Source organism: Helianthus annuus, chromosome 11 (genome assembly GCF_002127325.2).
Source record: "Helianthus annuus cultivar XRQ/B chromosome 11, HanXRQr2.0-SUNRISE, whole genome shotgun sequence".
Taxonomy (NCBI): domain Eukaryota; kingdom Viridiplantae; phylum Streptophyta; class Magnoliopsida; order Asterales; family Asteraceae; genus Helianthus; species Helianthus annuus.
The window spans coordinates 137,120,303-137,146,834 of NC_035443.2; the positions used below are offsets into that span (position 1 = coordinate 137,120,303).

At 40.6% G+C, this 26,532-nt stretch overlaps 1 non-coding gene across 1 annotated transcript; it reads right to left on the reverse strand.

Annotated features, from left to right (window-relative positions):
* Window positions 1-15,698: 15,698 nt before the first annotated feature.
* LOC118484388 lies at window positions 15,699-15,805 on the reverse strand. Its single transcript, XR_004873499.1, has one exon. It is a non-coding gene; the product is annotated as a small nucleolar RNA R71 (small nucleolar RNA).
* Between the last annotated feature and the right edge of the window lie 10,727 nt (window positions 15,806-26,532).

The following is a 26,532-nucleotide window of genomic DNA, read 5'->3' on the forward strand; positions in this document are numbered from 1 at the left end:
TAGTGATCTTTAAGTACCCTTTTGTGACACTTTTAATTCCTGACACTTATGAAAATATTCAGGACCATTTTCCCATATTTTTGCGTGTTACTAGCATGCTAAAATGCTGGTTTTTGCTGAATTATGCAGAATTCTGCACTTTGAATGGGTTTTTGGTACTTCCCGGCACTTAAACTATCACCTAGTGACGCAGTTTTATGGTCCTTACTTCCCTACACTCCATATTAGTGTAGCACTTGTCTCTGGCCCTTACGGGGTCTCAAAACACAGTCTGTCTATGTACTGACATCGTTAGCATGTTTCTGAGTTATCCGCTAACTGTGCTTTGTGCATCGTTGATGTCACTAGAGTTTCTATGTAATAAATGATGTGACATTATGTAATATGTGATGCACATGTATGTATGATGTAGAAATCCGAAAGCAGTTTATATCATCAGTTGTAATTAAGCACAGTCATTAAGCATAAATCAATATTAATTGTTGTATGGATACCTGGATTTATAAGGGTTGTCATAAAAGCAAGATAGTGGTGAACACCATGCTTACACTGACAGATATGAGGATTTAAGCTTGCTCTGTCCGACAATGGTCACGCCTTTGGACAAGGCGATTGAGAAATACATAGATGGGTTGCCAGATCCTGTTCAGGATATCATCACTGGCAGCAATCCTACTACGGTCCGACATGCCATTGAGCTAGTTGCAACCCTAACCAACTCTCATGTCAAGAAGGGTAAACTCCACAAAAAGGGTGACAAGAAACAGAAACAGTCTGATAAGACCAAAGAGCAAAAGGGTAAGAAGGCTGAGTCCTCAAAGAAATCATGAACGCGTAAGGCTTCCAAGAATTTTGCCGTTACAGTATAGACTAATCAGGCAGCTCCTAATCAGCCTGCACAACCTGCTGCCAAGAGGCAGTATGCTGGCAATGCACCTCTGTGCAATAAATGTAACAGCCATCACCAACCACATATACAGTGCCGCATTTCCACTAACTGTGGGAAACCGGGTCATCTTACCAACACCTGTCGCTTTGCTCCTAATCAAAATCAGGCAGCACAAAACCCTGCACAGCAGCCTGCACGACCTCACTACCCACCTGGTTCATGTTACAATTGTGGGGATCTGACCCACTACAGGAACAATTGCCCGAAGTTGGCAAAGGCAAATTAGGCACAGACTCGTGGTCAGGTCTTCTATGTGAATGCAAATGAGGCGCATGCAGATAACGAAGTGGTGAACGGTGCGTTCTTTGTTAACAACCAACCTACTTCTGTTCTTTTTGATTCGGGTGCCGATAAGAGTTTTGTATCCTTAGCTTTTGAGCCTTGGCTTTCCATGACTAGAACAAAACTAGGAAAGCCCTTGACAGTAGAAGTAGCTAGTGGCGAACCCATTGTACTCGATTCCGTCCTTCGAAATTGCCAGTTGAACCTTAACAACCATCTTTTTCCTATTGACCTCACGCCGATGCAACTTGGGAGCTTCGATGTAATAGCAGGAATGGATTGGTTAGCCAAATACCACGCTGAGGTGGTTTGTTTTGAAAAGATTGTCCGAATACCGCTTTCGGCTGGTGAGATCTTAGAAGTTCGTGGGGAGAAACCCGTTAGTAGTCTTAAACTCATGTCTTGTACCCAAGCCCAAAAATACCTACGAGAGAATTATGTGGCCTTCTTGGCACATGTCATTGAGGAGAAAGGCAAAGGTAAGACTATTCAAGATATCCATGTTGTTCGGGATTATCCAGAGGTATTTCCTGAAGAATTACCTGGTTTACCCCCAGCACGTCAAGTTGAGTTTCGTATCGATCTTGTACTTGGTGCAAATCCTGTTGCTAAATCACCTTATCGTCTTGCACCGTCTGAGATGGAAGAGTTATCTAAACAGCTTCGGGAGCTTTCTGACAAAGGATTCAGCCGTCCAAGCTTTTCACCTTGGGGTGCTCCCGTCCTATTTGTGGAAAAGAAAGATGGATCTTTCAGGATGTGTATCGATTATCGTGAGCTCAACAAGCTCACCATCAAGAATCGATATCCCCTATCTCACATTGATGATCCCTTTGATCAGTTACACGGTGCTACTTGCTTTTCAAAGATTGATCTACGTTCTGGGTATCATCAACTTCAAGTGCTTGAAGAAGATATTCCCAAGATAGCTTTTCGCACACGATATGGTCATTATGAGTTTACTATTATGCCCTTTGGTTTGACTAATGCTCCTGCTATTTTCATGGACTTGATGAATAGGGTCTGTAAGCCTTATTTGGATAAGTTCATCATTGTTTTCATTGATGACATTTTGATCTATTCTAAGACACGAGCTGACCATGAACAACATCTTCGTCTTACAATGGAACTCCTGAAGAAAGAACACCTTTTCGCTAAATTCTCCAAGTGCGAATTTTGGCTTAAAAAAGTTCAATTTTTGGGACACATCATTAACGAACAAGGTATACATGTAGATCCCGCCAAAATCAGTGCGATTAAGGATTGGGATACACCTGCTACTCCTACCAAGGTTCGTTCATTTCTTGGTCTCGCGGGTTATTACCGTCATTTTATTGAAAACTTCTCCAAGATTGCGGTTCCTCTCACTGCTTTAACTCATAAGAATAAACCTTTTGAGTAGGGATCCAAACAGGAAGAAACTTTTCAGACCTTGAAACAAAAACTTTGTGATGCACCTATCTTATCTTTACCTAAGGGCAACGATGATTTTGTTGTATATTGTGATGCATCAAATTTAGGCCTTGGCTGTGTTCTCATGCAAAGAAACAAAGTCATAGCCTACGCATCAAGACAATTAAAGGTACACGAGAAAAACTACACGACTCATGATCTTGAGTTAGGTGCAGTAGTTTTTGCCCTCAAAATCTGGAGACACTACCTGTACGGTACAAAGTGTGTAGTGTTTACTGACCACAAAAGTCTCGAGCACATTTTCAATCAGAAAGAACTAAACATGAGGCAACGACGTTGGGTTGAACTTCTAAACAACTACGATTGCGAAATTCGCTACCATCCTGATAAGGCGAATGTCGTGGCTGACGCATTGAGTCGTAAGGAACGTATCAAGCTTCATTGTGTTTAGGTTCGATCTGATATTCAAACCCGCATTTCTCAGGCTCAACATACTTGTGTTACACAAGACTTGATGGACAATGGATTATTCTATTTCTTGGACCGTTTGTGGGTCCCAAGTCAAGACAATCTCCGCACCTTGTTAATAGATGAAGCTCACAAATCTCGTTATTCGATTCTTCCTGGTGCAGACAAAATGTATAAGGATCTTACAACCCAGTATTGGTGGCCGGGTATGAAGAAAGACATTGCCTTATACGTGTCCAAATGCCTTACTTGTCTAAAGGTTAAGGCTGAAAATCAACATCCCTCTGGATTACTGGAGCAACCAGAGATACCGGTTTGGAAATGGGAAAACATTGCTATGGATCTCATTAACAAACGACCATGAACTAATAGAGGTCATGATGCCATTTGGGTAATCGTTGATCGTCTTACAAAGTCAGCATATTTCTTGCTGATCTGTGAGGATCTATCTGCTGACAAACTTGCTAAAATATATGTGGATGAGATGTATCCCGACATGGTGTTCCTTTGAACATTTTATCTGACAGAGATGCTCGATTCTCGTCTCACTTTTGGAGAACCATGCAATCTGCCATGGGAACCCAACTTAATTTAAGCATAGTGTATCATCCTCAAATGGATGGTCAATCTGAAATAACAATCCAGACACTGGAGGATATGCTTAGAGCTTGTGTGATCGATGTTGGTAGTAGTTGGGATTCGCATCTACCGTTGATCGAATTCTCCTACAACAATAGTTACCACTCTAGTATCAACATGGCTCCTTTCGAGGATTTATACAGTCGAAAATGTCATTCACCGGTCTGCTGGAATGAGATAGGTGAAGCTCAGCTTACTGGACCTGAACTCATTCTAGAGACAACAGACAAAGTCAAAAAGATTCGCGATAACCTTCAGACAGCTAGAAGCCGTCAGAAGAGTTACGCGGATTAACGACGCAAGCCCTTAGAATTTCAAGTCGATGATCACGTCCTACTCAAGGTATCCCCTTGAAAGTTGTGATTAGATTTGGAAAGAAAGGAAAACTTGCACCACAATATGTTAGACCATTCAAGATCATTGAAAGGATCGGAAAAGTAGCCTACAAACTTGAGCTACCTCCTGAACTTGGAAATGTTCATCCAACTTTCCACGTGTCCAATCTCAAAAAGTGTTTAGCTGATGATAACCTCCATATACCACTAGATGAAATTCGTGTTGATGACACGATGCACTTCGTTGAGAAACCTGTGGAAATCATGGACCGTGAAGTCAAAAAGCTCAAAAGCAAGCGCATACCAAATGTTAAAGTTTGCTGGGAATCTAAACGTGGCCCAGAATTTACTTGGGAACGTGAAGATCAAATGAAAGCGAAATATCCACATCTATTCTCACAAGTTTCCACTAAATAAATTTCGGGACGAAATTTCCTAAAGTAGGGGAGAATGTGACATCTGTGCATGTGTAATCATTGTATAACTCTGAACAATTCAAATATCAATAAAACAATGCGATTTGATCCCAATATTTGTTTATTTATGTTTGACATTTTGCACATTTTGATTTTGTTTGATTTTAAACTCTAAATCGCTTTCTAGAAAGTTATACGCACACTGATGCGTAAACGTAATCAGTTTAATGCGAAAAACACTCTGGAATAGTGACATAATCTTAACATACCTTAATTAACCTTTACATAACTTAGAAATAAGTTTTGAAGGGTTTGGTATGGCGAAAACAAGTTTATTCGGTCACAGGGACTATTTGCGTCAAACTATAAAAGTCTGCCGATTCGTATGGCAACGTACATTCCGGAACATGATCATAAGCTAAAAATACCATAAATAACCTTAACATAGCTTAGAAATAAGCTTTGACGGGTTCGGTGTGTGAAAACGCGCTTATATGATCACAGGGACTAAAAGCGTGTAAAACTGCGTAAGTTTACATTTACGTGCATATCTTACGTTCTGACCACATCCGGACATCCAAAATTTTTTTAATCATAAAAATATTATAGTTTAGTGATGGGAATGCAAAAATACCATTAGTCGCTTAATTTGGATCGTTTTCGCGTCCGTTCGAGTTTTGTCGTAATTAGCCGAATAACACGACCGTACGACCAAACAAACCGACATCCATGATATTTCCAAGCATATTTCAAGTCCACTATACTATAACGCCCATGTAGAGCCTTGAAAATGGCTTAAAATAGGTTACAAACATCAAAAATAAACTTATGTGTGTGTAGGGACTGATCTTGTAAATTCTGAAACTTCTATAGCTGCCCTCGCGCTGCGCGACGACCAAGGGGTCTGCTGTCGCGCCACGCGACACCCCTGTGTCGACAGAACAACTGTTTTTCAGCTGCAGCTGGTTTCCACCTTGTTTCCTTGCTAGTTTCCTTTATTTGGTGATCAAGTTAACACCTCTCCAAGGCTTTAAACCACATCCACACAATTGTAGGGTCAAGATCATTCCTTGGAGACCACAGATACACTTGTCATGATCCTATAAACTTCCAACAAGTATAAATAGCCTTGAATTCTCATTCACTCATTGCTCATTGTCATCTTTTTTCTCTCTAAAACTATAAATGGAGGCTACCAACTTTTAGAGGCCACCTACCTGAGTTTCTAGTGCTTTTTCTAGCCTTTGAACATTTTGTAAGGTTGTTTCATGGCTAGTTATTATTTTCAGCAATTAAAAAGCTGAAAGTCAAACAATTTGACTACCATTTGACTTTCGGTTTTAACCATGAATTGGTCAAATCAAAGTTCAATTGAACTTTGCAACGTGATCATAATCACAATGGTTATAATCCTTAGCGATTATACCTACTGATTACCACGTTGACTAGTCGTAGTGACGAGTCAAAGTTTTGATCAAAATGCGCGTTCACGTGCATTTTACGATGGAACTATTTTCAGGTATCAAAACACTTAGTTAAACATGTTTTAACATGTTTATCTCATCACTACAAGTTTAGTGCTTGTTTAGGGTCGTAAGTCAAGCGGTCTCGACAGCCGCTTAGACTTTCGAACCCGACCCGTTTGGTCGATCATTAGGATCCAACCAAACATATTTTGTGACCATAGTTGTACAGGGAATAACCTACTGAGGTTATACCTTATGGTCACCTTGCTTGGTTAGTTATTCATTAAGTCGTTATTATGCCCATTAAAAATGACCAAAATGCCCTTTTCAAGCATAAATTCATTTTTAACATATATGATCAAAATTTTGACATCTAAACTGATTTAATAACATTTTTAGACATATTTGGGCATGTAAGACTTAACATATGACATAAATAACCATCCGACTTTAGATTTACGCAAACGACACGTTAAAGTAGCTTAAACTACCTTAACAGGTCGAAACAGGTCAAAAGCACTTAGGTAACTTTCTAATCAGAATGTTAGGTCTATTAAATCATACCATATGAGTTCCAACACTCATTTGATTTATAGAACTTCATTCTATTCTATCCCCGGTTTACGATCCGATTATTAACATAGTTACCTATATTAGGTGCCGTTTGATTCCGTGATTTCTCAAGCTTTATTTGGTCTTATTTCCAAGACTATTAAGCAATCCCGAGTGAGTACATACTCCCCTCTTTTACTGCTTTCAAATATTTTGGGGTGATACACATGTGCTTACATTGTTACTTTCACGCTTTTCATGCTTTTATGACATATGCTTGCTATGTTCACCTAGTACATATATAGTACATGATTTCAATTATGATTTGCTATATATGTTGACTGAGCATGCTAGCACATTGATTTCATAAACATTTTTACTGCATATGTTTACTCAGCATATGGGCACATTGTTTTACATTACATTTCTGCTGCATATGTTTACTCAGCATATGGGCACATTGATTTCATAAACATTTCTACTTTGTATGTTTACTTAGCATACTTAGTACATAGTTTTTACATAGCATGCTTACATAGGTTATGACATTTGGTATGTTTAACGAGACAATAATACACTCATTAACATTGATCACGCCACTCGGTAGTATGTAATGGTACCATAGGACTTGACAAATCCCGTTCCCGACTTCCTAGGTTTGTTTGGAAGTAGGGAATGACAGAATCTGAAAACATTATTGATAAACGGTTAACTTGTTAAGGGTTTATCCGAGAGTCTCAAGGTTTGAATGTATGCGATGAACATATCCACATAAATATTTGTAACAATAAAGCATGGGTTTTTGCAAAACATAACTTTTGATTTAAACTTATGTTTATTCAAAGACACTGTTTTGTGCATTATACATATGGTTTGAGTAAATACTTTTTACTTGCCATACAAGACATTTGATTATACAAGACATGGTTTACACTTGACATTGGACATTATTTACACATAACATTTTGACATTGGTTTACACAAGGCATTTTTGGTGGTTATTGATAAGTGATTTAAATAACGAGTTGGTTTACACAAGGCATTTTTGGTGGTTATTGATAAGTGATTTAAATAACGTGGCGTGTGTAATATGATAAAAGCATGGGGATACGCAACTGGTACTTCCTACATATAAGTGCTTTTATGATATTACATATCGTAGCGTTATCTAAACCACTTCGACAAGGACATGATACAATTTATACAAATAACATATTTTCACAAGACATTGTTTTACAAATGACATACTTTATACAAACTCATTTTCACTTGATTATTCATTTAATCATGCATTATTCTTTTATATCGTCTGACTTTCATATCGATTTTCATATGATTTTATAAAAAGAAAACACTTTTAAAGGTTTATGGCTACTTTTGTTAAACATTTCTTTTAACTACAAGTCATGAATCCTTCATCAAACAAAACCTATGTATCTCACAGGCATTTTTATGCTAACGTACCTATTTTCACATGTGTTTCAAGAGCTAATGTTTGATGATGATTGTCCTACACTTTAGCGGACTTGGGCCTTTGCGACTTAAAACTATGAAAGACACTTCAATTAATAAAACCAAATCTTTAAATACAATGGTTGTGAAACAATAATTTTGTCGCTCCACTCCCCAACGTTTCCACCGCAGTTTGTTGTTTTACGCGGTCGGGGTGTGACAACCACCCCTACTCAACCAAAAATTTTCAAGTTTTCGAAACCTGGTCGAAAAATGGGATTTTGTGGAAACAAAACCCTGACCATGGGGTCGTGGTTAGCGAACACGGGGGTGTGGCCAGCAGAAATCTGTTGAACACGGAGTGGGGCCAGAAGCCACGGTGCCGTGTCCTACTTGCTGTTTTCGGTTTTCTTCGAAAATTTATTGTTTCATGATAATTGTTTTGTGTTTTCTTTCAAATGGAATCACAGAGTTCAAGCAAAATGAATGGAACTATCAAGCACGCTTTGATGTTCTCAAAAGAAGGCCCGAGGAAATTCCAAGACAAGTATGCCTCGAAACCCTGGAAGTTGTGGGGTAGCTAGACCGTTTCAACACCCTGGTCACGGGTCCACTACGGGTGGCCCTCTGCACTAGACTCCATGCGGTCCATGAATATAGCATGGAGTTCTATAGCACATTCGCTTTCAAAGCTAAAGCAGAGCCGTTTGATGGAGAAGGGGTTGAATTCCGGTGTGCGGGGGAGATGCTTTCAATCTCTATTGCACAAATTGGGGTGCAAATTGGTTTGTTTTTCGAAGAGGATGCCGGCGAAGAAGAAAACACGGGTGGTCTCCGTGAGATCTCAACCAACATGCGTCAGACGGCATGGTCTCAAATTGGGGACGGTCCATACGATCCAAGCCAAACCAAGAGCTCCCAGTTGTGGGACCCTCTCTACCGCTACATTCATAGGGTCCTTAGCAACTCCCTCAGTCAAAGGCGTGATAGCACCGGTGTTGTCAACTTACGTGATTTGACGGTCTTGTACTGCATCCACAACCGTGTTCCCCTTGATATCCCACACCTGCTCCTCCGAAACATGCATCTGAATCAACTGGCTTCCTCCCTGACACCTATATTCTTCGGGCGATGGATCTACCGCCTCTATAAGACCTTTGTTCAAAGAATGCCGAGATCTTTCCGTAAGGGTCCATGGTCGGGAAAGGTGGATCTCGTTAATTTCCATTCAATGGGGATCATCTACGAGATGGGTGACGGGACAATTCACTTCCAAACCACTCAAGGGCATGTTTGGAACCCGGAGGAAGCCCTCGTTCTTCACGCCAACCCAAACCGTCCTCCTCCTCAATTTCATGGCCAGCCGGGTTCATCCTCATCTCAAGTGGGTGGTTTTCCTAACCTTCAAAGTTTACATGATCTATTGCAGGAAAACCTCTTATGCACCCGCAACACCTACAACATGGCCAGCCACACCTACACCCGGGTCGGAGCAATGGAGAGGAGCATCTCCGAAATACAAGATGACATCAATCACATCCGGGAGCACATGGTGTATAGAGGAGGAGACGATGAAGACGAGGACATGGATTGATGCGGAGGTGTTGGAGGAAGTGAGATACCGGATACAGCTTCTCACAGGTTAACCCTTTTATCACACGAACAATTGACTGGCCTGCGTGCCAAAGTTTGAACAATTTACTTTCTTAACACTTTTACTTTCTGCATTTTATTTTTCTTTGCATCTGATGATGGATATTTAACTTTGGTAGTTTAGGATTGGTTGTTATTTGTTGTGTGGTGTGGTATTTAAGCAAACCAGGTACCTAGGAAGCATGGATGCACTAATTATTAGTGCTGCATAAGCCCGGAAACCCGAACCAAAAGCCACAAACCTGTTTTCAGTGATTGCAGATTGTCACCACGGGGTTGTGCTCAGCCTGCATGCCCCCGTGCCCACTCCCCTGTACCTATTGTTTGTCTGAACCCTGCCCACCATGGGGTCGTGTCCACCAGGCACGCCCCGTGGCCACATTCTGTAAGTTTTTGTTACTAGCACTCTGACCACGGGGTCGTGCCCAGCTAGCACGAGGTCGTGTCCATGTGCCAAGTAACACCAAACTTTTTTTTCAAATCCTTTTAAAACATTCAATCAACCTAAAAACTTATTTTTGGGACACAGTGAGGACAATGTGTAACAAGTTCTAAAAAGGTAATATTTTTACAAATTTACAACCGATAGCGTCGTGATAAAAAGAACCAACACAAGAAAATTATGAAACGGCATGACAAATCTAATTAAAATTTGATTATATATATTTGATCACATTATAAACCCATTCCCACAATAAGTGAGTTTTGAGCCTTTATTGAGCATACACGCATACATCTTTAAACTAAATGCTCATTTTTTATTTGTTGTGTGAATAGCCGCTTGGTTCTTATGACCCTAGAACTTGCCATGACCATACATTCCCAATCCTTACCAATTTAAACCCAAGTAAGTAAATGATGGAGGCATTAGGACTAGCCCATTTTCCTTTCAACACCATTATTTTTCATTTTCTTTGTCACCTACCTAAAAATCCCACTAATTAACCCCTTTGAGCCTAGACCTTTTCATTTCTAAACCCACAAAACAAACACCTTTACCCACCAAAACCTTTTTCTTTTCAACCCCTTTATTTTAGTAAAATGCTCGGTTTTCTTGTGACGTTTCTTTATCAAAAAAATGAAAGTCTAGCAATAAACAAACAAGTTTCTCAAAGAAACTTTGTTTGAAGATGCGTAGTTTGAATAAAAGTCACAAAAATAAAAAGTTTTACGACGACCGACGCTTTTTACGCTTTTGGCCCTTTTTACTAACCACTAACCAAAAACCATCTACCTTTAGCCCAAGCCAAACCCATTCCCAAGTCCTCTTGATATTTACAAAGGTTCATAGTTAAAAAGAAGGAGGAATGATTGCTTGGAAAGCATATGGTAGAAGTAAGTTCCATGCCGGTCTCGAGTGTTTCACAAAAATACATCTTCAGCCGAGTGTTGAGTGATCTCCCGTGAGGTATGTGAACTTGTATATAAATGGAATTTTAAAGAGGCATGTTATGCCCAAATAAGTAATTTCTCTTATGAAACGTTCTAAATAAATCATAACGAATAGGATTGTAAATAGAATAAAAATAAAACTCAAAAACGATCTTGGATTCCCGACACATAAGACAAGCCCAAAACTTCTCTTCTACCCATTCCATTTGGGTGTGTAAGCCACATAATAAAGAGTTTTGCTTGAGGACAAGCAAAGATTCAAGTGTGGGGGTATTTGATGTGTGCAAAATGCAACATATAAATTACATCAAATGAGGCATAAACTAACCCTTTTTTAGTACTAATGTTGGAAAAAGTGTGCTTTTGTCTTCCTTTTGAATTTACAGGACCAAATGAGCTTAAATGAACAAAAGGAACAAACTTACAGCAAAAACCAACATAAATACAAAGAAAAGAAATAAACGTGACATGCCCGACCCCTCGACAGCATCCCCAAGAGCAAAAACAAGAAACAGAAGGCTGACCACGGCCCGTGCCCACGGGACACGGGGGCGTGGTCAGGTGTCTGCAGAAAGGACAAAGTTGTGGAAGCTTCTACGCCCACCACGGGGGCGTACCCAGCTCAGCATGGGGCGTGATCAACACTAAGATACGCAAAATCTTGCAAAATCTCGGTAGTACAGATACGCTTCTACCCACGGGGCCGTGCCCAGCGAACACGGGCCGTGTGGAGCCCAATGCTGACAAAAGCAATTAATGAAGGAAGAGAAAGGGATGGCCACGGGGCCGTGGCCGATGGACACGGGGCCGTGGTTGGGCTTCTGTTCAGGCTATAAATAAGGGTGCTTAGTTCACTTCAAAGTCAGCCCTTGGCAAACCACTACTCTCCTACTTTGCCACCAATCCACTACCACTACACCACCAACACCCACCACCATCATCCACCTTTAGAGTGTGTAGTAGTCTTAGGATCCAAGATTGACTGTAAGAGTTCTTGTCAATCAAAGGTCATGTTTGGCTAAGTCTCTTACCTCACTTGGTGAAGACAAGTCTTTAATGTATTAATTTTGATTTTTAGTCTTTTCGCACGTTTTATTTGGTTTTGTATTAATGACTTTAATAACTAATTTCTTATGTTGAAGGTGAAACTTCTTTATCATTTGTCTGTGGTGTCTTGGCATTACTTTACTGTCTATATAAAGTAAAAGATTTACACCATTCATATCTCTACGGTCTATATAGAGATATGTTGGCTACCTGTTCGGGGGTTAAAGGAATGGTTTAGTAAGGTTCTTTCCTTGTTCAGTGCATAGATCCTGTAAGGACCTGGATCAAGCTTACTAGGACCTCCTTTAATACCCACTGGTATTGGATGGCGGGGGTATGAATGGCTTGATCCCCTCATATGTAAACTACTATTAATACATTAAACCGGCTACTTGGGATTGTATCCCTGCTGACTCAAACCACTTAGCCGAGGGTAACGTCACCTTCAAAAGAGGGGCCTACCACTTTTCACATTAATAACTTAATTAATTATCTTTCAATATTCCGACCCTTTGGGATTGTATCTTGGCTGACTCAAACCACTGGGTTGAGGGTAACGTCACCTTCAAAAGAGGGGCCTACTACTATAACTAAGATAATCTCTTAAAAAGTGCAAAAGTGCGAAAATCATCAAATGATACATTAAAGGCGAGTCGGATCCAATTGATTCATCTTGTCTATCTGTTTTTATTTTATTTTTATTTCTGCATTTTTAGTTTATTTTTCATATTTAAAACCTTTTCTCAAAAATTTCAGTTTGATTAGACGTTGAGAATAAACCGGTACTAAAAGCTCTTGTGTCCTTGGACGACCACGGTATCTTACCAACGCTATACTACACTCATGACGGGTGCGCTTGCCGAAGTGTGTGTTTAGTGTTAGTAGAATATCATGTTTTATAAATTTAAAACTTGACTAATGTGTAAAATGGGCTTAAAATATCAATAAAAATATATCACGCTTTGCACGCACCAATATGTAGCTGTGGAACTTGTTGTCTAGGACGCTGATGTGCACAAAATGCAACTTATAAATTACATCAATTGTGGCATAAAACTAACCCCTTTTTAGTACTAATGTTGGAAAAGTGTGTTTTTGTCTTCCTTTTGTATTTTCAGGATTAAATGAGCTCAAATGAATAAAAGAAGCAAAAAGCCAGCTAAATCTAACATGAATACAAGAAAAGGAACAAACGTGGCATGCCCGACCCCCCCCCCCCCCCGACAGCATCTTCCCAAGCAAAAAGAAGAGAACAGAAGGCTGAACACGCCCCTTGCTCAGTGAGCATGGGGGCGTGCCCAAGTGTCAGCAGAAAAGACAAAGTTGTAGAAGCTTCTATCACCCACCACGGGGTCGTGCTCAGCGGACACGGGGCCGTGGTCAACTCTAAGATTCGCAGAATCTAAGGAAATCTTGATAGTACAGGTACGCTTCTGCACACAGGGTCGTGCTCAGCGGACACGGGGGCGTGGTCAACTAATGCAGACAAACTGCAATTAATGAAGAAATAGAAGGAGGATAGACACGGGGTCGTGCCCGAGCTGCTGTTCAGGCTATAAATAGGGGTGCTTGGCTCATTTGCAAACCATCCCTTGGCACACCACCTCTCTCACACTTCACCCACCCACCACCACCATCACAACACCATCGTCCACCACCATCATCCATCATCCATCATAGAGTGTGTGAGTCGCCTCGGGATCCAAGATTAATCGTAAGAGTTCTTGACAATCAAAGGCCATGTTTGCCTAAGTCTCTTACATCAGTTGGTGAAGACAAGTGTTTAGTGTAATACTTTTTATTTTTAATCTTTTCGCACTTTTTATTTGGTTATGTATTAATGACTTTAATAACTAGTTTCTTATGTTGAAGGTGATTCTTCCTTATCGTTTATCCGTGGTGTCTTGGCATTATTTTACTGTCTATATAAAATAAAAGATTTTCACCATTCATATCTCCACGGTCTATATGGAGATATGTTGGCTACCTAGTCGGGGGTTAAGGGAACGGTTTGGTAAGAGTCTTGCCTTGTTCAGTGTATAGATCCTGCAAGGACCCGGGTCAAATTTAGTAGGACCTCCTACAATACCCATCGGTATTGAATGGCGGGGGTCCAAACTCTTTGATCCCCTCATATGTAAGCTACTATTAAAACTTTAACCCGGCTACTTAGGACTGTATCCCTGCTGACTCAGACTACTTAGTCGAGGGTAACGTCACCTTCAAAAGACGGGCCTACCATATTATGCATTAATAACTTAATTAATTATCTTTCAATAATCCGACTCTTTAGGATTGTATACTTGCTGACTCAAACTACTGGGTTAAGGGTAATGTCACCTTCAAAAGAGGGGCCTACTACAATAACTAAGATAATCAAAGGTTATACTACACACGAGTCGGATCCAAGTGATTCATCTTGTCTATCTGTTTTTACTTTTATTTAATTTTTCAGCATTTTAGTTAGTTTTATTTTTCTATTTTAAAAACCTTTTTCTAACTTTTTGATTTGATTATACGTTGAGGATAAACCGGTACTAAAAGCTCTTGTGTCCTTGGACGACTTCGGTATCTTACCAACACTATACTACGTCCATGATGGGTGTACTTGCCCATATGTGTGTTTAGTGTTAGTAAATATCGTGTTTTATAAATTTAAAACATGACTAAAAAGGTGTAAAAGGGCTTAAAATATATATCAAAAATATATAACACCACACACACACCAAGTTTTTGGCGCCATTGTCGGGGACACAAGGATTTTAAGAAACTTAGGAATCAACGGCCTAATCGTTTTTTCTAGTTTTTCTGTTTTTTTTTTTAGGATTTTCATAGATTTTTCAGTTTCTGCAGAGCTCAGCACGGGCCGTGCCTGGCCGGACATGGGCCATGCCCAACGTTGGTACTGGTAGTTTTTATTTTCCGAGTTACAGAGAGTTGAGCACGGGGCCGTGTCGGTGCAACACGGGGCCGTGTCGAGCTCCCATGTAACAGGGATCCGGAAAACAATCACTGTATCTCCGACCACGGGCTGTGTTCATCTGAGCACGGGGCCGTGGTGAAGCTTCTGACCAACGTTCTTCTTTGTTTTTATTGCAGGACTTGGAACTCAGGCGCCACATTTGCATTTTCCACGTAGTGTATGAGCTCCAGTTCTAGTAGAGACATAAAAGAACCCCTAGACGAACCCGAACACTTTCTAAGAAAAAGACTAAAAGCTAAAAACCAAGAGAAAGTTTCGGGGGACCCACTTCCAATGGCGGACCAACGTACCCTCATGGATTACCTACGACCCACCTTAGGTAATCTCGGCGCCGCTATCAATGCACCAAATGTCGAAGCTAACAACTTCGAACTTCGGCCACATTTGATACAAATGCTTCAAAACTCCGCAACCTTCCATGGGCTTGCGGACGAGGATCCTCATCTACATATTACTAATTTCTTAGAAATATGTGATACCTTTCGGATCAATGGAGCATCAAACGACGCCATCCGCCTTCGCATGTTTCCATTTTCACTAAAAGACCGAGCTAAGGCTGGGCTTAATGCCCTCCCAGTTGGCTCGGTGAACACCTGGGATGAACTAGCCCAAAAATTTCTATATAAGTATTTCCCTCCTACTAAAACGGCTAAATTAATGACTGAAATTAATACATATTCACAAGAGGATGGGGAATCCTTATATGAAACTTGGGAAAGGTTCAAGGACCTACTAAGAAAGTGTCCTCATCACGGTCTTGCGGTGTGGCAACAAGTATCCACTTTCTACAATGCGGTGTGGCAACAAGTATCCTCATTACCTCCGGGGGACTTTTAGGTAATCGTCGCCCAAATGAAATATATAATCAAATTGAGGAAATTGCTCTAACCAACTTTCAGCTGCACACTCCCCGAGGTAATAAATCTATTGCCCCGGGCGCCCATAAGGTTGATGAAAGAACTTCTTTACACGCCCAAATCGAGGCCCTTTCTTCAAAAATCAAAAAGCTAGAAATGGCAAAAACCGCCTCGGTCATGGCGTGTGAAGGGTGTGGTGGGCCACACGAAAATTGGAGTTGTATGAAAGAAGTAGATGATCAAACAGAGTCGGTAAATTACATTGATAATAGACCTAGGCCGTCGGGTCCTCCAACGGGTACCTACAACCAAAGATGGCGTAACCACCCTAACCTTGGTTGGAGAGAACCCGGCAATGGTAGTAACCAACAAAATCTAAACCAACGAACAAACTTTCAACAACCAAGAATCGAGTCACAAAATTTCTCTCAACAACAAGGTGGACGAGAAAGGCTTGAAGATACTGTATCTCGCCTAATCTCCGACACCGAAAAGAAAAACTCGGATCGATTTCAACAATTGGAATCGAATTTTAGAAATCAACAAGCTAGTATACAAAACATTGAAAAGTAATTAAATCAAATAGCTCAAAATTTCTCCGAGAGACCACAAGGCGCATTACCAAGTAATACCGAAACTAACCCAAAGGCGCAAGTACATCTCATAACGTTGAGAAACCGTACCATGGGTCCCGAAGAGGCTCCATTACCGCCAACTGAAAGAAGCCAATCTAGCCAAACCACAACTCCACCCACGCCCCAACAGGAGAAGGCTTCTCCACCAATTCAAGAGCCTACTAAGACTCCCCCGGTTCCATACCCCGGTTGGTTAATTCGTCAAAAGACCGATGAACAATTTGTAAAGTTCGAAAATTTACTAAAACAAATGCATGTTACTATTCCATTTATCGAAGTCCTAACTCAAATGCCTAAATATTCAAAATTTATGAGGGACTTCCTCACTCATAAAAGGAAAATTGAATCATTGCAATTAGTTAATTTAGGCGAAGAATGCTCCGCCTTACTACTCAACAAACTCCTGCAAAAGAAGCTTGACCCCGGAAGCTTCACAATTCCTTGCTCGATTGGGGAATCCCCCATTCGTAATGCATTTGCCGATCTCGGGGCAAGCATCAACCACATGCCCTCATCAATGTTCAACCGACTCGGCCTAGGGAAAACAAGCCCTACAAAAATAAGCATACAACTTGCCGATAGATCCGTCAAATATCCACAAGGTGTCGCTGAAAATCTATTGGTCAAAGTCGGCGAATTTGTCTTTCCGGCCGACTTTGGCATACTAGATATGGAGGAAGATGCCGAAGTACCACTCATCCTAGGGAGGCCATTCCTAGCTACGGCCCAAGCAACTGGTAGATATGAACGATGGAACGCTAACATTGAGGATTGGGGACGAGGAAATGAAGTTTGGAGTTGGAAAACGAGTAGAAGACGAAGACCCGGTCAACTACCTGAAGGTCATTGACTCGAGTTTGGATGATGCTCTCTGACGGTATAACATGGGATGCAAAACATCCCACTTGGGTAGCATATGACCAGGCTTTGGGTCTAGCCAGGGACCCTTATAAACGTGGCGCACCACGGAGGCATTACACGGAACTATCCTTAGTTTAGTTTAGATTAATTTTTATGTTTTCTAGTTTAGTTTTAATTTTCAGGGATAAAACACACTCGGGATGGTGAAGGATACCAAGGAAACTTGCACCAGCACCCCATGCACGAAAACAGGGCCATCCGACAAAATTTTCTTCATTACAGCAAGTTCAGCATGGGATGTGCCTGCCCAACACGGCCCCGTGCTGCACAATTGGCAGAAAATGCCCAGTTCAGGTAACTGGACACGGGGCGTGCTCGCTGAACACGCCCCCGTGCCCAGGCTTCTGTTTCTTTTTAACAATTTATGTTACTGGCGATCTGAACACGGGGTCGTGCCCGGACACCACGGGGCCGTGTCCAGACGCCCAGTAACATAAATTTTTGTTTTTCACACCTTTTCACACATTCAATCAACCTAAAAACTTATTTTTGGGACACATTAAGGACAATGTGTAATTTAAGTGTGGGGGATGCTAAATTTTGAATCTTGCAAGTCCTAAATACAAGCCTTACACAAAACTATATTGGAAACGCAAATCACCCCAAATTTTTTCAAAAATTTTTCATTTTTTTTCTTTTTACTTGTCTAGGTTTAATTTGGGAATTTCAAGTTCTAAAAAAGGTTATATTTTTACAAATTTACAACCGATAGCGTCGTGATAAAAAGAACCAACATAAGAAAATTATGGCATGACAAGATTAGTTAAAATTTGATTATATATACTTGATCACATAAAAACCCATTCCCACAAAAAGTGTGTTTTGAGCCTTTATTGAGCATACAAATACATATCTTTAAACTAAATGCTCATTTTTCGTTTCTTGTGTGAATAGCCGCTTGGTTCTTACGACTCTAGAACTTGCCACGACGATACATTCCCGGTCCTTACCAACTTAAACCCAAGTAAGTAAATGATGGAGGCATTAGGACCAACCCTTTTTATTTCTACGCCATTATTTTTCTTTTTTTTTTACCACCTACCCAAAATCCCCCTGGTTAACCCCTTTGAGCCTAAACCTTTTCATTTCTTAACCCAAAACAAACACCCTTTTACCCACCAAAACCCTTTTTCATTTTAAACCCTTTATTTTAGTAACAAAGCTCGGTTTTTCTTATGACTTCCAAATATATATATATATATATATACCTTTTGATGATGAAGCCAAAAGAAAAAAACAAACAAGTATATCAAAAAGAACTTTAGCCCAAGCCTAACCCTTCACCCAAAAGTCCTCTTGATATTTACAAAGGTGTATAGTTTAAAAGGAGGAGGATTGATTGCTTGGCAAGCTTATGGTAAGAATAAGTTCCATGCCGCTCTCGAGTGGTTCACTAAAATACATCTTCGGCCAAGTGTTGAGTGATCCCCCGTGAGGTACGCGAACTTGTATATAAATGGAATTTTAAAAAGGCATGTTATGCCCTAATAAGTGATTCATCTTATGTAATGTTTTAAATAAATCATAACGAATCGGATTGAAAATAAATAAAAATAAAACTTAATAAAGAATCTTGGAAATCCCGACATTCTATGGCAAGCCCAAAAACCTTCTCTTCTACCCATTCCATTTGGGAGTGTAAAGCCACATTATAAAGAGTTTTGCTTGAGGACAAGCAAAGATTCAAGTGTGGGGGTATTTGATGTGCACAAAATGCAACATATAAATTACATCAATTATGGCATAAAACTAACCCTTTTTTAGTACTAATGTTGAAAAAAGTGTGTTTTTGTCTTCCTTTTGTATTTTCAGGATTAAATGAGCGCAAATGAACAAAAGAAGCAAAAAGGCAGCTAAATCTAACATAAATACAAGAAAAGGAACAAACGTGGCATGCCCGACCCCCCCCCCCCCCGACAGCATCTTCCCAAGCAAAAACAAGAGAACAGAAGGCTGAACACGCCCCATGCTCAGTGAGCACGGGGGCGTGCCCAAGTGTCAGCAGAAAAGACAAAGTTGTAGAAGCTTCTATCACCCACCACGAGGTCGTGCTCAGTGGACACGAGGCCGTGGTCAACTCTAAGAATCGCAGAATCTAGGGAAATCTTGATAGTACAGATATATGACAACCCGTAATTTCGAGGTATAAATCATTTGTTTTGCTCTTGCGAATAAATAGATATACTTATATATTTCCGACAAATTAAATTTATACTCGTTTAATTATTGTGTGCAAACTTATAGTCGAAACCAAGCTCATTTGGTGATGAACCTACCTGAACCATTTGAACCATGACCTAAATCGCATAACTCGAACTTTTGAGGCCCGAACCCTTAGCGTCAATATTTTACGTTTATATGAGTTGGTTAATAGTTATCATTATTAGTTACCCAAGTAATTTAATCCAAATCAAACTCCTTAAACCCCCCCCCCATGTGCGCACACTTAGCACTAAAAATATATTAATGATTCTTGCCCTTCTTGTGTAGATTTTCGGCCCAAATCAACTCAATTGTGACAGCCCAAATTTGAGCCCCTTACTCCCTCCTTTAAACTGATCGGCCCAACACCCCCTTTTTCCTTTGTGTGCACGTAAAGCTTTACCTTTATAAACTTTGCATAATCCCTAATTCATTCAAACAAACTTTATCCCCTCTTTCAATCTTGCAACGATCAGCCCCACCTCGTGAGATACCATCCAGTTTATAAAAGACCTGGTTAGTGATGCCATACCATGTTAGTTATTAATTGGTTATTCTTTATTTGATAATTCTTGATGTACATGGAATCTTTACTATTAACCTGGCTATTATTCGTGATGATAACATGGATTTTAATTAGTAATTCTTGATGTAATATGATTTAATAGGAAGTAATGATGATTTATGATCTAAGGTTTGCATGTGACTTAGTTTTAATTCATCATTCAACCTATAGGATAAAGGCTAGGTTAGCATCCCAATATAACGGTCTGTCCACCCAAACAAATCGATCCAGTAGAATATTGCTGTGAATATAGTTGTCGGCTATGCTTGTAAGAATCAGTAGGTTATATGAAAATAGGTAATTAAGATACCAGTTGTATTATTGGTCCAATATATATACACTCACTGCGCATGTGCAGTGAGTAATGATTAGGATTTTCATATGATTCTTACTCGACGAAATCACTATGCCGACGAAAACCCCTGGGCTGACGAAGACCCTTGCCTGACGAACTCTCTTTCGACGAAATCATAGGTCGACGAAATCTCATGTTTTCGTCGTGGCCTTTTCGTCGCAACCCTATGTCGACGAAATCCCTAGTCTTCGTCGTGAAGCCTATATGGAACAGTGGGTTATTTTGTTCATGTATACTATGTGTGTGATATAAACTTATTTTGTTAGTCACTGTTAAGGATAGTTACATTTGATCGAATAACAGGATGTAGATTTACACTCTGTACACCTAACTGTTGAACATGGTTATGGAATCTACCTGTAAACTATGAATCTTGTATGAATTAAATTAACTGTTTATGTGTTACTTGATAATAATTGCCAAAAACACTTTGTGACATTAGATTACATGTGAAACCCTACAAAAATGAACTGATTGTATATACGTGTACACTATAGGCTTTGACTGAATAAATTGAACGTGTAGTTAACCATACCGAGCAAACCGAGGTGAGTTCACACTTTCCACAAGGCATGGGATTCCCTAGGGTTGGGAATGGGTAAAGGATTTAAACTGAAACTGCGTGATCTCCTGGTTTGGAACACGTACACACCCTCTTAATTGAAGGGTGACAACATGTGATAAGGATTTAATTGGAAACTGCGTAATCTCCTGGTTTGGGGATTTCGTACACACCCTCTTATTTGAAGGGTGACAACACGGATACTAGACCAAAATCTCTATCATGAAGTCCCTCCTTTATATATCGACTTAATCGCCGGGCCAATGGCGAGTGGGTCATTAGTTAGATAGCGCTATTTAGGTTTGACAAGCCTCACACCGTGCCGCAGAGGACGGGCGTGAACTAATGGATCTGGGCACTAGTCAATGATGATAGACATTGACGTCAGGGCACCAACTTACTTTAGTCAGTGGTCGATATGGTAAACGGGTCTAGTGGTTCACATGGGGAAGCCCCCACTGGTTACGAATGTGTTTGGGAAACAGGGAAAAACGGGATAACTATAACTTACAAACGAACTCATGGTTTTTGAAACAACTTAACAATGAACACCAACTGTGAACTCGCTCAACTTTGTTGTTGACTCGTTTTTACATGCCTTGCAGGTCGTTAGATATTTATGGAGCTTGCTCGGGGAGGCGTGATCGTTGTGGGGCATGGATAGTCATATGTCATGTTAAACTTTTGATATATTTGAACTTATACTTTGGTTTAGAACATTATGCTTCCGCTTACAACTTAAACTACGTTTAGTTTGGACACCAATTATATTGTTTTTGGGTTTTATATTTATTTACACGTTATGTTCAATATGATTAGTGGCTTGATCCTGGTCAGCCACGCCTCCAGGCGGTAATACTCCGCGTGTGGATTTTGGGGGTGTGACAGATTGGTATCAGAGCCATTGGTTATAGTGAACTTGGTTTTAAAAAGGGGAAAAGCTTTTTTTATGGTAAAACCATACTATAACCTGTACGGTGCTCAACGATCCACAATGACGCATCGCTCCACGTACAAGGCTCAACACTATAGGTGATATGATTTATGTTTATATTGCCTACTTGCTAGTTATATAGTACATTGCTCGTGGTATGCTTAGATAAACGTAACAACTATTGTTTGAAACACATGTATGCTTACTCTCTTCTGTCATCGCACTTTCGCGAACCTCTCACACTCATGTTTCCTTTGATATGAAGATCATGAGTGGACGTGTTAACCTAACTCAAGCCCAGCTGACGGCTCTGATCAATGAACAAGTTACTGCAGCACTCGCAGCCGCTCAGGCAGGAGGTATAACCTGCCATTGCAACTTACCCTAGGATCTTTAGATCCTACTCTCATAAACCAACATTTGTGTTCAACTTTGTCTCTTCTTACACACACGACAGGTCAACCTGCTCAGCCTCCTGCATGTACTTTCAAAACTTTTATGGATTGCCGACCTACTACTTTCAACGGCACTGAAGGAGCTGTAGGCCTCCTCCACTGGTTCGAGAAGCTCGAGTGTGTTTTTGAGATGTGTGAATGCCCTGAGGCTCGTAGGGTGAAGTATGCTACTGGTACTCTTGAAGGTGTAGCGCTCACGTGGTGGAACGCTCAGGTTCAAATGCTGGGGATAGTTGTTGCTAATGCCACCCCATGGAATGACTTCAAGGATTTAATCAAAGAGGAATACTGCAACCGTGATGACATCCACAAGCTGGAAGTAGAGTTCTTCAACTTAAAGATGGCGGGGTCAGAAATCGAAGCGTATACGAAAAGGTCAAATGAGCTGGCAATCTTGTGGCCTACTATGGTAGATCCTCCTATCAAGCAAATCGAGCTGTACCTTAAAGGTTTAGTGCCAGAAATTCAGAGTCACGTGACCTCAGCAAATCTTGGCACCATCCAGCAGATCATCCGTTTGGCTCATCGTCTCACTGATCAGGCAGTCGAGCAGAACAGGCTGCCCAAGCATATTGGTACTACTACTACTACCACTTCTGATGCCCCCAACGACAACAAGCGCAAATGGGATGGAGTCTCAAGCAAGGGTTCAACATTAGCTCAGTCTTAGTCTCATCTGCGAAAGACTGACGACTACAAGAGCCTTGGTCAACAATCTTCTGGTAGTCAAGGATAGAGTGGGTATAAGGGGAACCACCCCAAGTGCAATCGTTATGGTTTCCATCATAGCAGACCGTGTACTAGGGGTACTTGTTAGAGGTATAACAAGCCTGGCCATGCGGCTAAGGATTGTAGGAGTCTCTACCCTGCAAATCAGCGACGACAGAACCAGCAGCAAGCCCACAGAATCAGCGTCAGCAGCAACAACAGCAACAGGGTAACAACAAAGGATGCTTTCAGTGTGGTGCTGAAGGCCACTTCAAAAGAGACTGCCCCCAGCTGAATCAGAGGCAGAACAACAATAATCAGGGGAACGGAAACATTAATGGGGGAAACAATGGTGACAACAGTGCCAGGGGTCGAGCTTTTGTGATTGGTCAGGGTGACGCGAGGAACGATCCCAACGTCGTGATGGGTAAGTTTCTACTGGATGACTTTTATGTTAATGTTTGATTTGATTCGGGTGCTGATACCAGTTATGTGTCCCTAAAAGTTAGTCAAATGCTTAAGTGTACCCTAACACTTTTGAACACCAAGCACATGGTAGAACTAGCAAACGGTAAAAGTCTTGAAGCCACACACATAGTTAGGGGTTGTAATCTCATCTTAGCTGGTAAGACCTTCTCTATCGACCTCATTCCTATCGTTCTGGGTAGTTTCGACATTGTTATTGGTATGGATTGGCTATCTCAGCAGCAAGTAGAGATCCTTTGCAAGGAGAAGATCGTCCGCATTCCTCGTTCTAATGGAGAACCTTTAGTGATTCATGGCGACAAAAGTGGTGCTGTGGTGGGCATCATTTCTTTTCTTAAGACCCAAAAGTGTTTACAAAAGGGCCACACTGCTATTCTAGCCCTCGTTACTGACAGCTCAACGAAAGAGAAGAAGATAGAAGATATCCCGATTGTACGTGACTTTCCTGAGGTATTTCCTGAGGAATTACCTGGTCTTCCGCCTTATCGTCAGGTTGAATTTCAAATCGAGCTAGCTCCTGGAGCAGCGCCCATAGCTCGAGCACCTTATCGTCTAGCTCCATCGGAATTTGAAGAGTTGTCCACTCAATTGCAAGAACTCTTGGAAAAGGGTTTCATACGTCCTAGCTCTTCGCCCTGGGGAGCTCCAGTGTTATTTGTGAAGAAGAAAGTGTTAGTGCACGATGTCTATAGCCTACGTCTTAGTCTAGGTCATGCTTGTATAGGGTTTACAGGGGCTAGAATGTAAATTTATGTGAATTTCATGTTATTTCATGTGATTCCGCTTGAAATGACACTTTGTCATTTCAAGCGAAATCAAAATGTTTGTGATTCCGCTCGAAATGACATGTGTCATTTCAAGCGGAATATGAAGCCTATATATAGGTTAACTTGTTTCTCATTTGACACGGAATCAAAAGTTGTATACCGAACTGCTGCCAGATTTTCTAGTGAAGTATTAATGAGAAACGTGTGTTAAAGTGATATTCTCTGTTTTTCTACTCCATTCTTACTGATTCAGCTCTGTTTGTTTGATTCCGCCTTACAAACAGTGTGTATTGACTCTGAATTGACTCACACGGTCGGTAAATCGATCCTACAATTGGTATCAGAGCCAGTTATGAGCCAATACACCTGATTCAGAGCATTTGTTTCTACATTTTTTTGGATTTCTGGACGTTTGAACGGACAAAATGGACCGAGTTGCTAGTATTGTGTGTAAAACTGTGTTTTAACAAATCCTTGAGAGAATCAGTTTAAAATTCGGACTAAAACTGCTAAAAATGGACTGAAAACCTTATTCCTCTTGAAAGAGTTGTTTTGATTCCGCTTGAAATTTCAAGCGAAATAAGGTATTCTGCTTGAAAAGTTTTGATTCCGCTCGAAAATTGAAGTAATTTCAAGCGAAATAAGTGATTCCGCTTGAGTGTCACCCGATTCCGCTTGAGTTGCTGATTCCGCTTGAATCATCACCTGATTCCGCTTGAATCATCACTTGATTCCGCTTGAAACTTACTGATTTCGCTTGAAAATTAATTCAGCTTATTCCGCTTGAAAACAATTATGGTTTTGTTGTGAAAGTCCTTTTCGTTCGTGACACTTCATTTAAAGTTCATTTCGTGTAGAAAGTGTTTTCACTTAGAGTGACAAGTTTTTCAAAACTTAAAAATTTTTCGATAATCTGATTTCTAAAAATGGACAACCAAGATTTTTACAACATGTTTGCCGGCAGTGGTATGACAGCAGCACAGAGTCCAGCAAGTATTGTTCAGAACGTCAATGTGGAGAATGAGTTGGGAACGATGTAGAAACCACCCAAGCTGATCAATTTAGATGAATATACAGGTTGGTCTGGGAGATTCAAAAACTGGGTACAAGCTAATCACTTTGAATGCTGGATTAAGATTTAGAAGAAGTATGTTCCACTGGTAGATGGTTTGGGTTTGGAAAAGGGAATTGGAAGTTTGACGCAAACTGAACAAGATGACTTCAAAGCTGAGAAGAAGATGATGAGCATTCTTCAACAGGCAATTAAAGAGGATATCTTGGTGTTGTTACAGCATGAAGATAATTCGCAATCAGTTTGGCAGCAATTGAAAGTAAAATTTCAAGGGAGTGTGTCTATGATCAAAAGCAAAAAGGCTTTGATAAAGAAAGAATTTGACATTTTCACGGGCATAAAAGTTGAAACTACAAAACAATTGATTGAAAGATACTGCCACTTAGTTGTGGAAATGAAAAGATTGGAAATAACCAAGACACATGAGGAGTGGATCGACAAATTAGCAGATGCATTACCCTATGATGAATGGGTTACTTACTTGATGATGTTGAAGAACAATTCAGATTTCGTTAATTTGAATCCCGGCTCGTTTATCGAGAAGATCGAGGCACATGAGTTAGAGTTGATAAAGATTAAAAAGATGAACTCTGCCAATGTTCAACAGGATGTGTCTCTTTATTACAAAGGCAGCACTCCGACACCAACAAATGTAAGCCCGAAGATTCAAACAGCGTTCAACGCAGATTCAACATCGGGTGCTTCGTCCAATGCTCCAAGTAACAACAAGCATTCACCGTTTGCCAGCTACGAGCCAAATTTCAAAGCTTCTGAACAGACATCACCTCAAAGCTCGTCTAGCTCGAACAATCAGGCATATGTTTCTGGGATTCAATGCAATATTGCAGTCAACATCAAGAACGGGAATGAGTTTACTGAAGCGGCTGCAAAACAGCATATTTCATTGTTAGCTTCCGTGTTGGAGTCATACGAGAATTTGGTGGCGGGAAAGATCGGTAATCCTGA